The sequence below is a fragment of the Entelurus aequoreus genome, linkage group LG09, assembly GCF_033978785.1.
Source record: "Entelurus aequoreus isolate RoL-2023_Sb linkage group LG09, RoL_Eaeq_v1.1, whole genome shotgun sequence".
Lineage (NCBI taxonomy): Eukaryota > Metazoa > Chordata > Actinopteri > Syngnathiformes > Syngnathidae > Entelurus > Entelurus aequoreus.
Genome location: NC_084739.1, coordinates 40334417 through 40350595, shown reverse-complemented (window position 1 = coordinate 40350595; position 16179 = coordinate 40334417). Strand labels below are relative to the sequence as shown.

Sequence of the window (16179 nt, the reverse complement as noted above, 5' to 3'; positions counted from 1 at the left end):
TGGCCAAGCAGGAGCATCTGAATAATAAAAAACATCTCTCTCCTTGGGACAAGGTTGTGCTCTCCCTGAAGAGACACCCACCATTAAACATGCCAAATATGACATGGTTGGGACAAAAATCAGCCTCAGACAGGTGGATAACAACATAAATGAATAACCGGTTATCAGAAGACAGTGAAACTTTTTTGAACCGCTTATTAAAAGCTGGCCCATGAATTGGTGTTTATTAGATAGAAGGTGTCCCTGCCTTATGGTGTCTCGCTGCCACACCCCTTTTCTTACAAACACTATTAACTACAAAACACATTAAACAATTTGGTGCATGTGCAAACAGCTAAAATTATGCACAAAACAAACTATAACCTGCTACCCAAGAATATACAAAAATTCTTCTCAACAAGAGGAGAAATACAACCTACCAGAAACAGCTTACTTAAAGCATTTGTACGCACACATAACACTTAAAACCATTACCATATCAGTATGTGGGATTAAATAATGAAATGGATTAATGAAAGATGTCTAATATGATCCAGTTTAAGAAACTGTTCAAACTCAAAGTGTTTACAAAGTATAGGGGAAAATAATCCTGATAAACATCTTGAACATTGGATTGGCAGACCGGGGTGGTGGTTCCTCTCTTTAAGAAGGGGAACCGGAGGGTGTGTTCTAACTATCGTGGGATCACACTCCTCAGCCTTCCCGGTAAGGTCTATTCAGGTGTGCTGGAGAGGAGGCTACGCCGGATAGTCGAACCTCGGATTCAGGAGGAACAGTGTGGTTTTCGTCCTGGTCGTGGAACTGTGGACCAGCTCTATACTCTCGGCAGGGTCCTTGAGGGTGCATGGGAGTTTGCCCAACCAGTCTACATGTGTTTTGTGGACTTGGAGAAGGCATTCGACCGTGTCCCTCGGGAAGTCCTGTGGGGAGTGCTCAGAGAGTATGGGGTATCGGACTGTCTGATTGTGGCGGTCCGCTCCCTGTATGATCAGTGTCAGAGCTTGGTCCACATTGCCGACAGTAAGTCGGACACGTTTCCAGTGAGGGTTGGACTCCGCCAAGGCTGCCCTTTGTCACCGATTCTGTTCATAACTTTTATGGACAGAATTTCTAGGCGCAGTCAAGGCGTTGAGGGGATCTGGTTTGGTGGCTGCAGGATTAGGTCTCTGCTTTTTGCAGATGATGTGGTCCTGATGGCTTCATCTGGCCAGGATCTTCAGCTCTCGCTGGATCGGTTCGCAGCTGAGTGTGAAGCGACTGGGATGAGAATCAGCACCTCCAAGTCCGAATCCATGGTTCTCGCCCGGAAAAGGGTGGATTGCCATCTCCGGGTTGCGGAGGAGACCCTGCCCCAAGTGGAGGAGTTCAAGTACCTCGGAGTCTTGTTCACGAGTGGGGGAAGAGTGGATCGTGAGATCGACAGGCGGATCGGTGCGGCGTCTTCAGTAATGCAGACGCTGTATCGATCCGTTGTGGTGAAGAAGGAGCTGAGCCGGAAGGCAAAGCTCTCAATTAACCGGTCGATCTACGTTCCCATCCTCACCTATAGTCACGAGCTTTGGGTTATGACCGAAAGGACAAGATCACAGGTACAAGCGGCCGAAATGAGTTTCCTCCGCCGGGTGGCGGGGCTCTCCCTTAGAGATAGGGTGAGAAGCTCTGCCATCCGGGGGGAGCTCAAAGTAAAGCCGCTGCTCCTCCACATCGAGAGGAGCCAGATGAGGTGGTTCGGGCATCTGGTCAGGATGCCACCCGAACGCCTCCCTAGGGAGGTGTTTAGGGCACGTCCGACCGGTAGGAGGCCACGGGGAAGACCCAGGACACGTTGGGAAGACTATGTCTCCCGGCTGGCCTGGGAACGCCTCGGGATCCCCCGGGAGGAGCTGGACGAAGTGGCTGGGGAGAGGGAAGTCTGGGCTTCCCTGCTTAAGCTGCTGCCCCCGCGACCCGACCTCGGATAAGCGGAAGAAGATGGATGGATGGATGGAACATCTTGAACATCATTGAAAATTAGATAATCGTATTCATCTCATGTTAATCAAAACTTATCTAACCATATATTTAAGAGAATGGTTGTATTTAATACTCATTGATTTAAATTGTGTTACAAAATGAACTGGAAGTGAACACGTGTTAGAAATTGTTTTAAAATGTAAGAGTGATTAGAGGATTAGATAAACTCTGCTTCTTCCTACTCCTTTTCGGACATGTTCTAAGGAGAAAACAAAAATAGGTGAAACATGTGATGTATCGTATTGTAACTGTCTGCATGTTCGAAATAAACTTAAAACCTAAACCAACCAACCAACTCAACCTCTGATAAGTGCAAATGTTACATGTTCAAGCATCAGCAAAATAAATCAAGCTGAAAAGATGCTGAATGCAGAGTTTTGAGTACAGACTTTTTGTTGATGAAAAGTGATGAAAAATTGAAGTGTCTGTGACAGTCTCAGTGCTACTTTCCTATGTGCTTATGTCGGGGCACATGGTAAAGGTGAGTATATAACTGGTGTGTAGCATATGGACCAGGGTCTTAGCACTACCATTTCCTGCCTGCTGCACTCTCATAAATTATGGAATTCATCACAAATATGCAAATCTGGGCATTAGCCTAGTTATACTGCTGTACTGTACCTTACAGTGACTTATCTATTATGTATGAAGAGAGTATTGGAGAGCGAGGTCCTGGCAGGTGGCTTATCTCAGATGCACACTTTCACATCATGATTGAGCACAAATAGTAGGAGAGGCAGTTCCAAAATGTGAGCTTTCTTCCACTCTTAGGAACAATTAGAGAGAGCCTCCCCACCCAATTGCCAACCTACTTAAAATAACAATGGCTTGTACTGGATTTGGAAGCCTCGAAGATACAGAGGGAGTGAGTGTGCAGTTGTTGTTAATCCTCCAATTCCCCCACATAAGGCTGATATTAAATTTGATTAGTTGAGGGAAGCAAAGAAGAGAACACATCTTATAAGAAACACACGGAAGTCTTCCTGCAGCATGGCACAATGTAAGACGGCTGATCGTCCTTGGGCGTACTTGTAAAGATCCTCAAACCAGAAGCCGGCCCACGGCAGCTTAGTGTTGAAATGCTAAAAGCCTAATGAAAGAAATCCTGCAGCCTCGAGACAAACAGAGGTATAATTAGCTCTGATCAAAGTCAATCATTAAGCACATGACAGCAAACGTCTTGTGTTTAACAAGCAGCCAGGGGAGCGTGGATACCCTGTTCTTGTGAGGCGGGTCTACAAAATATAAAGTCATACTTTGCTTCCAAGTCAAAGATCCAACACAATAATGTTTTTAAGAGTCAAACAGACAAAATGTACCCACCTCTCCGCCAAGACAATTAGGGGTCTCCCGATCCGATTATAGGTCCAATATCAGCCAAATATCTCTGATATAAACTCCAATACAAGCAGTTCTGCAGGTCGTTGATTTGTGCAAAGCTGGCCAGTCGGCTAACATCTAAATGTTCCCTAAAGAGCACACAATGTTGGTCTTTCCTTGCATCTAAGTAAAGGTCATTTACAAAAGGCAGTGGCGAGCCTTGCGTTTCCCACCAAGGCCTTCAGTGATGTCCGACATCAATGATTACCTCTTAAAATACCATCATTTATGTCACCACATGATCATTGCTGGAGAAATACTATACATAAACACATTTATGCACTACTGCGCATTGATCACCTCAACAGTGTACAAAACGGGTTATGTTATGGCACATTTAAAAATCAATAAATCTGCATCAGCAATTAAAACCTATTTTATGTGGTACTGTCAAAATTAAAACGGCAAAACACATTAAACGTGAAAAAATAAAGAACCCATTTGACGCCGTATAAGCCAGTGGTACCCCTTGTAGTCGGTTGATTCGAGTGGAAATGGCGGCCATTTCCCCATTTCATCGTCGACATCGTCTCACAAGATGTAGTTTCTCTTTCAATGTCCTTCTTGAAAATGGTCCTGCAAATATATATCTGCCACCTAATCAACATTTTGTTCTCCTTCTTTGTGGGTCAACACTTCCCGCTTCCTGCTAAATTGCAACTTGTGATTGGATACTCACTTTGGAATGACAAGTGAGTATCTAATCACAGTTTCGTTAACATCAGGCTACCTAGATAGGTTACTGTCAACAACTTGTGATCTGATTGGCTATCGCAACTGTCTATCAACTGTATGCGTTCTCAAATTCATCCGCTTAAGGTCGCAGTGAGTATCCAATCACAGGACGCGTAAATGTCACGTTCAACGTGAGGCCATCCTAAAGGCCTTACTGACAACAACTCGTGATCTGTTCTATCGCAATTATCTATCAACTGTGTGTGCCTGTTCACTTACAGTGCACGGACACCTGCATTGTTGATTCTGAACGCCCCAGGCAGATTTTGTACAGCATGACAACAAGATATGTTTACATTAATGTTTATTTTCATTTCTTGTTTCTTTTTGCTTTTTATTATTACTATTATTATTATTATTATTATTATTATTATTATTATTATTATTATTATTGTTTTTGTTATTCATTCTTGAATGGCTTTTTTGTTGTTTTTTGCAAAATGTGTTTGTTTTTGTTTGGTCTACATATTCGAAATAAACATGAAAGAAATAAATGAAAGAAAGAAAGATAGCTCAATTCTGATTCGATAAAAACTCTAACCTAAAAACAACAGCACTGGAAGGAGCATTATATGACATGAAGAGAATATGAATACTTTTAGATATTTAGGGAAAGTACATTTCTGGTTTCTGGTTATGTTAGGCCAGTAGAGAAGGCCTTGCTGGCCCTGACGGCACACCACTGACAAAAGGTAAACATGGTGGGCTGTAGGCTACTGGGTCTTAGCAGCTACACGACAACTAAGTGCAAAATAGCACACAAACTGGACATACTAATAAGTGTCCTTAATTGAGCAATATAATAGTCTTAAACACAGCATTTTTCAATACAAACAAAATATAAAATAATTTACAGTACACATTCAAAGGTCTCCAAGGTAGAAGCATATTATAAAGTATCAAGTAACAAATGTATCTGGATCATTCAACTGTGTCATTAGAGTCGTACGCTTGACTTAATGAATTATTGTGACCATTAGGTATCGCCAAAAACTAATTAAAACTACATTTAATAATTTAATTAAAGTCAACACAGGTCAATTCCAGGTAATAAATAAGTTAGTGTTTTTCACACCGACTATTGTGTGCTGTTCGACAAATTTCACTTGATTAAGCCTTTTCTAACATTCCACATTACAAAATATAAAAAATATGTGCTGTGATTTCATCTGATATCCATATTATAAACATATTATAAAGTATTAAGTAACAAATGTGTTTGGATCATTCAACTGTGTCATGGGAGTCATATGCTTAACTTAATTAATTATTGTGACCATTAGGTATCGCCAAAAAAATAATTAAAACTACATGTAATAATTTAATTAAAGTCAACATAAGTCAATTCCAGGTAATAAATAAGTTAGTGTTTTTCACACCTACCATTGTTTGCTGTTTGACAAATGTCACTTGATTAAGCCTTTGCTAACATTCCACATTAAAAAATATTAAAAAATATGTGCTGTGATTTCGGCTGATATCCAGGACAGCCAATACTCAAGGCTCTAATATTGGTATCGTATCGGAAAAAAAAGTTGTATCAGGACAAACCTTAAGACAATTAAAGACCACAACTTTGATTTGTTCAAGTACAATAATGGTCATTTGTGGTGTTGTTTTTAAGATTTACCTTAGTATGAATCAGTTTCGATGAACAGAAAATGGAAATAAGACGTACACTACATGTCTGTCATCGGACAATGTTCGTATGGAATGCTTGTGGCAGTCTTGCAAAGATCTGGATGCTTTGAAATATGTGTACCCGTATATTTGTGTAAACCTCATCAGGCTTTCCTTGAGTCCACTTTGAGGACGTGTGGGCTCAATCCATACCTAAAAACAACGCGGTGATTGGATACTCACCGCGACCTTAATTGCAATAGGGTCTGTGTTGGGGCCAAAACTGTTTAATGTATATATTAATGATATGTTTAATACATCCAAAATACTGAAATTTATACTTTTTGCAGACGACACAAATTTATTCTACAGTAGTGATGACTATAATGAGCTCATAAATACAGTAAACACAGAACTAAACATGGTAAAAAAATGGATGGACACAAATGAATTATCTTTGAATATAAATAAAACTAAGATAGTAATGTTTGGAAATCGCAACATAACGTCTGAACAGAAAATAAGTATTGATGGTACCCAAATTGAAATTGTAAATGAGAATACATTTTTGGGAGTAATAATTGATAGTAAACTATCATGGAAACCTCATGTCAGACACATTAAAACAAAAATCTCCAAAAGCCTCTCAATTATAAACAAAGCAAAACTATACCTCAATGAAAATGCACTCTGTACTCTATACTGCACCTTGGTACTGCCATACCTTACATACTGTGTTGAAGTATGGGGGAATACTTACCAAAACACAATTCATCCTCTGATCACATTACAGAAAAGAGCAGTACGGATCATTCACAACGTTGGTTATTTAGAACATACTCATTATCTGTTTATGCAATCAAAGTTGCTCAAATTTGATGACCTTGTTAAATATAATACATTAATAAACTTATATAAAGCTTTTAACAAATGATTGCCACCTAATCTACAATGTTTTTTTATAAGACGAGTGCAAGCTCATAACTTGAGAGGCTTTGGATATTTCTTATTGCCGAGAGCTCAAACCACTCGTAAACGTTTTTGTGTGTCTGTATGCGGAGTAAAACTATGGAACAAACTGGACTTACAACACAAGCAATGCCAAACTATTAATCGATTTAAACTATTATACAAACATGGGGTCTGGTTCAAATATAGAGATGAGGGTCTTTAATTTGACCTGCTGCTATACTCTGTCTCAAAGTGTTAACATGTGCTCAATGTTTCCTTACCATTATTGCTATGTTGTCTATTACCATTATTGCTATGATGTCTATTACCATTGTTGGTATATTCATTATTCCTACATTGTTGATACAAATGATTGTTACAGTGTAATAATTATTGTTACCTGTGGTAATGCCACTATGATACAACATCTGTATTATAATCCTTGAACAAAGTGAGAGTGAAACTCATGTGAATAATCACAGAATGGAGAACTGGGGGTGGGATTAAATAAGTTATCTTCTTCCCACTCCCTTTCAGGCAAAACTGGACAATAATGCACTATATTAATTTATATTATTATGTTTTGTCAACTTGTACATCTTTGTCATTGCCTGAAATAAATAAATAGATGAAATGAAAATGAAAAACATCAAAAATGTTTGTTTTGTGTGTCTCAACTCAACCTTAGGTTAAGGTCTTAAAATCAACCATACAAATTGCAGATTTCCATCAAACATCATGTTTCCTCTTTCATGAATAAACCAACAAACCACATGCTGAGAAAAAATATTACTCAAGAATGAATTAGCATTTTTAACTAATACCCATGTATGCCTCAGCTAATCGTGTTCATTCCTCTAATTGAACAAACAAAGCTTAATCAAATATTAATTCTACCCACTTGTTATGTTCAATTGCTTTTGATTAGAATAACATTGAGGAGAGAAAATGTTGTTTTGTTAGTAATTCTCACTCTCGGCTCAATCTTTGCTAAAGTGGAGCCAACTGGATCAAGTCCATCAATAATACAGGAAATCACTCATGAGAAACATATTTTCCCATCACCTCCTCCTTTCCATCCATCTTTACCACACATAAAACATATCTAAAAATCAGTTACCTGTCTTCCGTTTCAAACAAGATCCATGCCAAAACAATTTTGTTGTGTTTTCTGGAAATAGGGCTACATTTTGAGGACAAGACTATATTACAGACTAGGGATTTTCAAACTGTGATACAGGCTTTATCTAGTGGTACACCAAAGAATTACTTAATTAAAATTCAAACGCAGTGTTACAGTTTAAACTGTGTCTAACGTTAGAGTGGCCAAAAATATTAAATATACTAAATAAATATAGCCTCTGCCTTGTTTTTAATGAATATTTAGGCCTACTACAATTTGTTTAATGTTGGTCATTATGGTGGTACTTTCTGAGGGGGTATTCGGTGAAAAAAGTTTAAGAAGCACTGCCATGGACCATCCAGTGCATTACGTTTTCACAAAACATCCCCTATATTTTCAAGTGAACACCAACAAAATTTGTTGCCAAATGTTGATGTAATAAACCATAACAATTAATCCATGGCAAAGTATTTAGTCCATGCATAGTTTTACTGATAAAACATTCTAAACTTGTCTCGCAAAATTAAAATTAAAGTTAATACAATGTGGCATCCTCACAGAGGTTGCTAGCTCGTACGGCTACAGTATGTCTGTCAGAATAATTGTATCTAAGTTATCAGAAAACTTTGTGTTTCAAGACAAAAGCTGTCCTTAATCCTACCAAGCAGAAGGCTTGTAAAACTCCACTGTGTAGGATGGGAAGCAACATGAAGGTGTTCTGTTTCTTTCATGTATTGTAATCAACAGAAATATATTTTCTTGACCCAAGAACTACAAAGTGGAGAAGAAGCAGGGCCTGACTCCCCTCAAGGTGACCTTTTCTGTGAACTGTTTTACGACCTTTTCTGTGAACTGTTTACGACCTTTTCTTTGAACTGTTTGTAATCAAAGGCGATGGCTGTTTACGACCACCATCCGTTAGAAATAGCTGTTGCCATGTAATCAGGGAAAGTCCAAATAAAAGAGGTGGCGTACAATTTTTTGCCAGAGCGTGTTGAGACACTGTATAAGGGTACAGTGTCCAGGCGTCTCTCCTCAATTGAGCCAAATGTAATTATGTCTCTGTTTAATTCTTTGCTTCTTGTCTTGTTTAATATATGTCATCAGTATTTGAACCTGACAATGTCTATACAGTGTGGAGCCACTCCTAAGTTACTAATCATCGCCTTAAAGCAGACCTGGGCATTCTGCGGCCCGCGGGCCGCATCCGGCCCTTTGTGCGTCCCTGTCCGGCCCGCGTGAGGCCAATTATAAATTACAAAATAAATTTAAAAAAGTATCGAGTGTGCAATACAACGGTGCTGCTTTTGTTTTGAAAATCGTTATTTGTATTACTTCCGTGTGGACGTATGCGTGTGCGTGATTGTGAGTGAATGTGAACAACTGCAATTACAAAATAAAGTTGAAAAAACATCTATGTCGTGCGCGCAATACAACTGTGCTGCTTTTATTTTGAAAAGTATTATTTATGGGCGTGTGTCCGTGTGTAACCTGCGAGTGAAGGTGCACATGCAGCGACAAGTGATGCACGGTTTACACCCGAGACGCCAAAAAGAGAAAAGTTGATGAGGAATGGCGTGTTTTCAACAACACATGAACTGCAAAGCAACGTCCCCTCACCTAAGGTGCGTGCCTGCGCAATTGCGCACTGCTCAAGCGTCTGCTGCGCGCAGCAAGTATATGCCGCGCACCAAATCAAATCCCATCTGAATTATAAACAAAATAAACATATTTATTCTATGGAATTTTGCAATGCAACTTTGAGTGACAGTGACAACAAGCGGCCCTAATGGTGTTCGTCAACACCGTTTACAACACCGTTCAATTGAACACCGTTCAATTATTGTAACGTCTATCGAGATGCTTCGAGGACAGGAATTATATCGATCACTTTATTGAACAAAACTGTTTATATTCGGACATAACCACACCAAAAACATGAGTAAAACAATTCTATCTCGAAAAACTAGTCATTTTCTGCCGTACAAACCAGGCCAAGACCAACTTGTCATCTGTCACCAACACGCATAGCACTAAACCACTGGTGCGTTTAAGGCCACACAAAAAGTCGGACAACTCAAACACCACACAAAGTTACACTATGACTCCTCAGTCATACGTGTGCTTATTTTACTGTCATTTATTATTAATGTTAATTTATATATATTAGTCATGGAATGCTGTTACACACACTATGTTGAAGTATTACTATTATTATTATTATTATTATTATTTATCTTACGGTATATATCAAAAATAATATTGAGCAAAATTTAATTGAAATATTGTCGATGTGGCCCTCCAGCAGTGCTCGGGTACCTCATGCGGCCCCCGGTAAAAATTAATTGCCCACCCCTGCCTTAAAGGCAGCAAATCAACTACACACTTCAAGTATCATGATGCCAGGATGACGAGGAATAGCTAAACATGTGACATACCGGGCAAGAGAGAGCAGGAGGAGATACAGCGCCATGCTAACTGCGAGATAGCTTGAATTTAAAGTAGTGAAAGAGCGAACAATATAACAAACACATTTTTTAAATTAGTTTTCAATAGTCGAGATTAATATTTACAAAATTAGTCGTTAAAGGCATGACTACTCGTTGTACTTCTAATGAACATACATAGACACTCCAGAATCACTTGTTCTAGAAATGTGTGCTCTATAAATATAACCTAATTTACTTTCAAGTAGGGCATTGTTTGTATACAATGGATATTACAAGCATTTGGTGAGCCTGAGCAAAATCTCGACTTTCAATCAGGCTTTTTCCTAGGACACTGTCCAACGGTAGGGTGTTCAGAACCAGTAGCGAGTCCCTAAATGTTGACTACCAAGTGTCTAAGGAAGTATCTTGTTTTGATGTAACCTCTCCCGAAATGACAGTAGTGATGTAATTAATTTGCATGTGGTGAGGTACAGTATAAGAGTGGAAAGCCACTCTGCACACATTTTACTCGACCTCTTTGCAAAGACAATATATTGCACAAGTTATTTGTCTTTATTTCAAGTATTCTCTTTAATTGTTAAAAACATTTTTTTCCACAACATGTTTCTCTTAGTCATCAACCTGTATCTGGATCTCCCATTGACAAAAGTCAAATTAAGTCATTATGGGCCTTATTTACCAAAGATTTGCGTGCACCAAAACACATGCAAACCTGATAGCACACGCAAAGCTCATCCAATAAACGTGTGCAAAGCGGATTGTGTCGGTTAAGTGAGCAGAATTCGGCATGCAATCCATTTTGCATCTCTGTTTTCATGAATTTTTAAATATATGCTGATGACCAAATACTGGGAGGAGAAGTTACAAATATAATTATTTAGCACGCGCAGTGTGATTTATCGACACTCATCACCGTTTTGCAAGCACTATTTTGCATTTTATTTAGCACATGTCAGAAGGGGCAGCACGGTGGTACAGGGGTTAGTGCGTCTGCCTCACAATACGAAGGTCCTGGTTTCGATCCTGCGCTCGGGATCTTTCTGTGTGGAGTTTGCATGTTCTCCCCGTGACTGCGCGGATTCCCTCCGGGTACTCCGGCTTCCTCCCACCTCCAAAGACATGCACCTGGGGATAGGTTGATTGGCAACACTAAATTGGCCCTAGTGTGTGAATGTGAGTGTGAATGTTGTCCGTCTATCTGTGTTGGCTCTGCGATGAGGTGGCCACTTGTCCAGGGTGTACCCCGCCTTCCGCCCGATTGTAGCTGAAATAGGCTCCAGCGCCCCCCGCGACCCCGAAGGGAATAAGCGGTAGAAAATGGATGGACGTGTCAAAAGGACGTGCAAACTGACAGTTGTACACACGGCTGCAGGCTCAGTGCTCGCGCTGAGCCTGTGTGTGTCAACATTTTGGATGGTCAGAAAAAAAACATATTAGACGTATTGTCTATTCAGCAACATAATTTTATAATTTTATAACTACTAGAGGACTTAAGGAGCTAATTAAAACAAATTAAATTGATGTGTTTTGGTGTCATTTAACTTTTTTTTTTAAATGTTCGTTTTTTCACGAATAACATATATTATTACAATTTCTTATATGAAAAATACTTCTTTAAGTATGCATTTGTTTGCATCTTGACTGGGGTAAGTGCAGCCTCCCTCCCATGCACCTTGTAGATACACTGCTGCTTCTAAAATGCCCACGTCACCTGCATGTTGGGAAATATAGCAAAATGTGCAATATATGAGAGTGTCTCTGGGGTGATGCTCTGTATAGTACATGCAAAATCCTCATTTAAATAAGGCGGTCTGCACCAGTTTACAATTGCACACACAGTCTTATTAGATCACACGCAACACAACCACGAATAGTACACGCTATTTTGTGGATTGCACACGTTGTTTACCGCGTGGCGTTTAGATCTTAGTAGATCAGGCCTAATGTTTGTTTGTACGGTGAAAACTCCAAAGTGGAACACTTGCAAGCCCTTAGGTTGTACAATTCTGTAGTTAACCAAAATGTCAGGAATAAAGGTGAAGATAGTACACGTATTACAAAATGTGTGAGGTACAGCTGCAATGTAACTCACAATACATCTGTATTGTTTTTCATGAACTACTCAAGTATTTTAATTAAAAATGTTGCCGCTAGTTTGAGCCTAATACATTCTATATCTGTTACTTTTAAAGTTGAGGTTGACCAGTATTCCAGAAGTGTTAATATGTTTTTTTTCTCTTTGGGCTGCAATGATTAATCAACATAATCAGCAATGTTGATTAAAAAAAAATCACCAACAAAGTGTTATTATCGAGTAGTCGCATGATAAACAATTTATTGATATACTGCCAGGAATGTAATACCTTTAGGTAAATAATTGCAGCTAAATATCCCGAACAGTACTGGATGAAAAATGCTCTTTGCACTGAATGCCATGTTTACTGGACATCTTGCACTTTCAGTCTGTTGATTTATTGTTTACTGTGGTTGTATACTATGTGGATTGAAGTAAAACCATTATTTATTTCCTTAATGCATGTTTCTTTTGTTACAATTGAATATACTATAAGAGGTTTTAAAACCAAGCTAAAATTAAGTCGCGGAATCAACACCAAAGTGAAACGTGCACAGCATAACAAAAACTGTTTGACTCGTCAACTAATTGTAAAAATAATCGCTGACTAGTCGACTATCAACATAATCATTAGTTGCAGCCCTAGCTTCCGTGCACACAATGGGCTCGAATCACAAATCCCCGCTGAATGAGAACTATTCAAATAGCGTCAGCCAATGAGTTAAAAGCCACGGCCTATCAACTCATTGTCCTGCACAGCTCTTAAGGCGTTGGAAAGCGAGCTTTAAACAATGTACTATAACACAGCCACACTAGCTGGCATCCATTACATAAACAAGGCATTACAATCAACTTGCACCCAAATCTAACTTGGAATATGGCTGTTTTTTTAATAATATTTCCATGGAATTTCATCAGACAGGTGCTCCTGTCAAACAGTTACTTATTGCCTCTAAAAAATTGTGCAGCTTTCAAAAACACTTGCTGCTGAAGTCAACACCCACATGCTTATACAGTAATTAAAGCAGCATTACATGGCCTGTGGCAATTTGACTCCCGTGATACTACAAGTGGCTGTTGCAATTTTAAAAGTTAGGTAGGCAGAGACATTGATGCTGAAAACACTTTTTACATGCAACTTCACATTCAATATACAATACAGTTACTTTTTTCTGCAATTCATTATTTCCCTAAAAATAAAAAATAAACCTTTCTTTTTTTTTAAGTAAAACAAATGTGTGAACTAACTGTTTTTGTTTCCTCCGCAATTTATGTTACACTCAATCATTCCTCACCATCCACATACTACATGAACACTAACTTTGTCCATGTATTTGAAAATTACGTTAAAATAGTTGAAGAGTAAAAGAAGAAGTTTCAGATCAACATTTTGTTAGTAATTTAAAGAGTCTGTTGGCTAGCTTGACGGGGGTGTTGTAAGCATTACATCCCGCTCGCTTCCAATTTTTATCACATAATGACATAAACTACATAACGTAAACGCACACACACTAGATTTGAGTGCTGTCAGATAATGACAGCGATTTAGTAAAGTTTAGCTACTAGCGTTGGACTTCGTTGAACGTAATGTTGTTGTTAAACCACCAATGGTTACACAACCTGTTCTTGTTATATTTTTTTGGTGTGAATAAAGTAACTTTGAGCAAGCAACAAATGCCCAAAACAAGCGTATGTTTTGGGTATTAAATTGTCTGTTAATGAATCGGAATTGAAAAACAAAAAATTATTGATTTATTTGAATTTTACTTTGAAACACAAGCAAAAATGTAAAAACAAATTGTTATTTTTTTAGTGTCAAAGAGCAATAACTACTTTTAAAATAACATTTTTATTTACATTTTATAATTCATCTAACAAAAAGGAAAAGCATTAGTCAGCAGAAACAAAAAAATGAAACAAAATGTTGTGTTTTTTTTCAGAGGACTGTGTGGTGTTGTATTCTGCGTTTATGTATAAAAACGGTGGTGAAAAAAGTGGTGTCAAAATGATAACTGTTTTAATCAGATTAATCACACTTTTGCATTTTCATTATCATTATTAACCACATTAAATTACTTGGTTACTTAATTCAAATTAACCTAAAAAAAGACCACAATATTTTGATACAAATGCAAATGTGTTGTCAGAATGTCATTTAGGAATTAAAAAAAAAAAGTTTTACTTGAATGCACATCATTTATTTGGTCAAAACTTGGTTAACAGTTTTATCTAAAATCCAGTCAGGGTGTATTTTGAAGTGAAATATATCAGTGAGAAACACTCTCCTCACTCATCTTTGCCCTGACATATAAATTGACCTAATCAGTGACCGTATAACAACCCACGCCACATTTCATGTAAACCATCCACGGCTAAAGTAAAGGATCATGTACGCTCAAAATAAACTCTGTTATAATCTGTGTTTATATGTGATTATTATAATCATTTTTTGTGATGAATCACATGAGTTAATGCACTAAATTTGACAGCTCTAATAAAAACATTATTGAGCCATGATCATCTGGCCTTCCTGGTGCAGAACACAACACCACATTTGTTTCCTAAGGGGCAGTCAGTTGTCTTGTTTTTAAATAGCGCTATATAGCGTTTTTTTTTTTTTTGTTTTCTTTCCATTTCTGCAGACTGTTGGTTTTTATTTTTGTTAAATTAAATATTCAAAAGAAACAGAGCCATTTTTGTTGCAAGTTAATGCTCTTCGACACTGTAAAATGCTTTGTTTTATTTTGAGTGTTGTAAATTAAATTCATTTTTGCAGACTGATTGTTTTTAATTTCGTTAAATGAAATATTACAAAGAAACAAAACCCTTTTCGTTGCAAGTTATTGCTCTTCAACACTGTAAACTGTTTGTTTTATTTTGAGTGTTGTAAATTAAATTAAAATAAGCAATTTTTTTTTTTTTTTTTTTAAATTTTCATTCAACATTTTAAATGTAAAGTCCCTTTTAATGAATAGTTCATCCTTTGTGAATTCAAATTAAACTTTTATTTTTTTTAAATAATCCATGTGCCAAAAAAACCCAAAAAAAACTATCACAAATGGCCCCCGGACCTGACTTTGGACCACCTTGATGTCGAATATACCTTCATGTAAGCATAATTAGACAACACTACATTTTACAAAGACATAGAAAAGTAGTAAACTCCCAAACAGTAGAACATTTAAACTGCTGATGTAAAATGTTTTTTGTATGCCAGCATGAAAATAAATTGCTCACTTGTATGCCTATGCAGCCTTTTTTACTAGATGTGACATTTTAATTAGTTTGATCAATAATAGCTCTCAGTAGGATTTCGGGGGAAAAACGACCAGTTTGCAACAAAAAAAAAACTAAAAACTTGCATGATTGTATTTTAGTGTGCATGAAAAACATGCACTTTCAATTTAAAGCTCCACAAAACACTTGCGAGAGATACTGTTTGAATTTCACAGACCCAGAACAACAAATATGGAGAAGTATAGTTACCTCGGTGAGGATGTCAGCGCGCCTCTTGGCTGAATTCTTCTTTCCTTCAGGATCCACTCATGGTGGGGGAGGATCAAGCGTGGAAAAAGACTTTCGCGCACAGTCGGTCCTCCAGGTAGAAGATAAACAAACACACAATTAAATAAAACCTTCCGCTGCTCCTCTTGCTTGCATCGCTGACTGATTGCAAAGGCAGACGCAGAGGAGCAATGGAGGCGTTGCTCCATCATAGGAGGAGAGAGAGAGAGCGAGAGAGCGAGAGAGAGAGAGAGAGAGAGAGAGGATAGGAGGACTGGAGGAGCCACAAATGAGCAGGTCATGGTGCTCCCCTAACAGCTACTTCACAC

General features: G+C 38.2%; 1 protein-coding gene across 1 annotated transcript in view; it reads right to left on the bottom strand.

Moving 5' to 3' along the window:
• LOC133656856 (heparan sulfate glucosamine 3-O-sulfotransferase 1-like) overlaps positions 1-15976 on the bottom strand; it is an 82813-nt gene extending 66837 nt beyond the window's left edge. Inside the window, exon 1 of the mRNA XM_062057716.1 lies at positions 15833-15976. The gene's annotated coding sequence lies outside the window, so the exon portion shown is untranslated. The remainder of the gene's footprint in view (positions 1-15832) is intronic.
• Positions 15977-16179: the final 203 nt, after the last annotated feature.